Raw genomic sequence first — 2,050 nt, forward strand, 5'->3', positions numbered from 1 at the left:
CGAGGGGCACATGAGTAAGAGCAGGGAGGGAAGTGTGACTCTGTTTGTGTGTGTGTGTGTGTGTGTGTGTGTGTGTGTGTGTGTGTGTGATGTTTTCATTGAATTATAAACTGTGAGACAGGGAGTGGTGTCAACTGAGTTGGGAGTGTAGGTTAAAGATCTCAGTGGGCCTCAGGGGATGTTTCAGGAGAGCATACGCCTCCTAAAGTCACTGAATGATTTCTGAGCTGTAATTTATAGTACAAGTTGTAGCCATAGTACAGGAGGTGGCAGTAAACCAGGCTTGAATTAGGATAATGGCACTAAAGGTGGTTTGGAACAGAAAAAATGTAAAGGTAAATTGTAAAATGGCAGCCATTGGTGAGTGATCAGGTATGGAAGGTGAGGAAGCAGAAGAAGTCAGGGTTGGAGCTCAGGTTTCTGGGCTGAGTGGCTGGGTAGAGAACTCAATCTGGGATGTTTGTGTGGGGGGAGCATACTGAACTCACATCTATGGTCCCAGCACAGTGGAGAAACCATATTTGACACAAAAGGTGAAGAAGACAACCGAATAGTTGTCTAATTTATGCAGGTACTCTTTCAAACACCTTATTATTTAATCCTCATAACAACACTGTGGGTAGGAATTTCAAATATCATTAGCACATGAAACCATGAAGTGCATACAGACTTCAGTTCTTTATGTGAAAGGTCATCATACAAAAATGGGGAAGTAAATATCCCCGAGTTGATGAAGGAGATTATAGTGTGGAGGAAGTGAAGATGCATGCACAAACATGGTCTAACAGCATTAAACTCCAAGTTATATGATTATAGCAATGGGCGGTGAAGACACCTAAATGGGTAGAACAGAAAGATTTGGGAAGTCTTGGAGCGGCAGGTATGAGACCAAGTGGAGAACCCCAGGGGTATGGCAAATGGCAAAAGTAGAGCTTCTGGTTTACCTATTAGAACCACATAGGGTTTAACTTTCTTCAGAGGAGTTGCATGACATCAGGACAAGTAAACAAAATCTAGACGTGGGTGTCCTTGGTCCTTCAGACTTCCACATGTTCTAGGCAAATAGATAGTCAGATATTTTTCAGAGAAAATCCCATTCCTTTAGCATGACCCTCTTCAATTTTATTTTATTGGTTATTTTTAGTTCCACATGACAGTAGAATCCACTTTGATATAATTATACAAGCATGGACTATATCTTATTCTAGTTAGGATCCCAGTCTTGTGGATGTACACAAAGGTGAGATTCACTGTGGTGTATTCATATGTGTACACCAGAAAGTGATGTCAGATTCATTCCACTGTCTTTCCCTTTCCTATGTTCCCTCCCTTCCCTTCATTCCCCTTTGTCTAATCCACTGAAATTCTATTCTCTCCCACCCCCATTATTGTGGATCATCCTCCATATATCAAAGAAAGCATTTGATCTTTGGGTTTTGGGGACTGACTTATTTCACTTAGCATGATAGTTTCCAAATCAATCCATTTAACAGCAAATGTCATAAAGTCATTCTTCTTTATGGCTGAGTAATATTCCATTGGGTACTTATACCACACTTTCCTCATGCACTCATCTGTTGAAGGCACTTAGGTTGTTCCATAACTTGGCTATTGTGATTGTGCTGCTGTAAACATTGATGTGGTTGCATGACTGCAGTGGAGCATACCCTCCTTATTCTTTTAAAGAGCTTCAATTGCTCTCATCTAACACTTCTTGCAATAGAAACTGATCAACAGAGTTGTGCAATGCAGTGTCCTGGACTAAAAGAATTCATAAGGTAATGTCAAAACTTAGCAGTAATTTATATACACAGACCCAAGGCCATGGACCACGTGAAAAGTTCCTGCTCAACTACTCTTCTGATGGTGTTGACCTACAGCTGAGGGTGAGAGGTCACCTGCCCAACCAGCATATATACCAAATCTCATCAGCATACCCACAGCAGCTGACACTAACATGAGGGATTGACTTCCAAAGATGTCATTGAGGTAGAATATTGGCACCATAGAGACACTTGGCATCCAAATTGTGAATTTTAACAAGTACGTT

Source organism: Callospermophilus lateralis, chromosome 11 (assembly GCF_048772815.1).
Source record: "Callospermophilus lateralis isolate mCalLat2 chromosome 11, mCalLat2.hap1, whole genome shotgun sequence".
NCBI lineage: Eukaryota > Metazoa > Chordata > Mammalia > Rodentia > Sciuridae > Callospermophilus > Callospermophilus lateralis.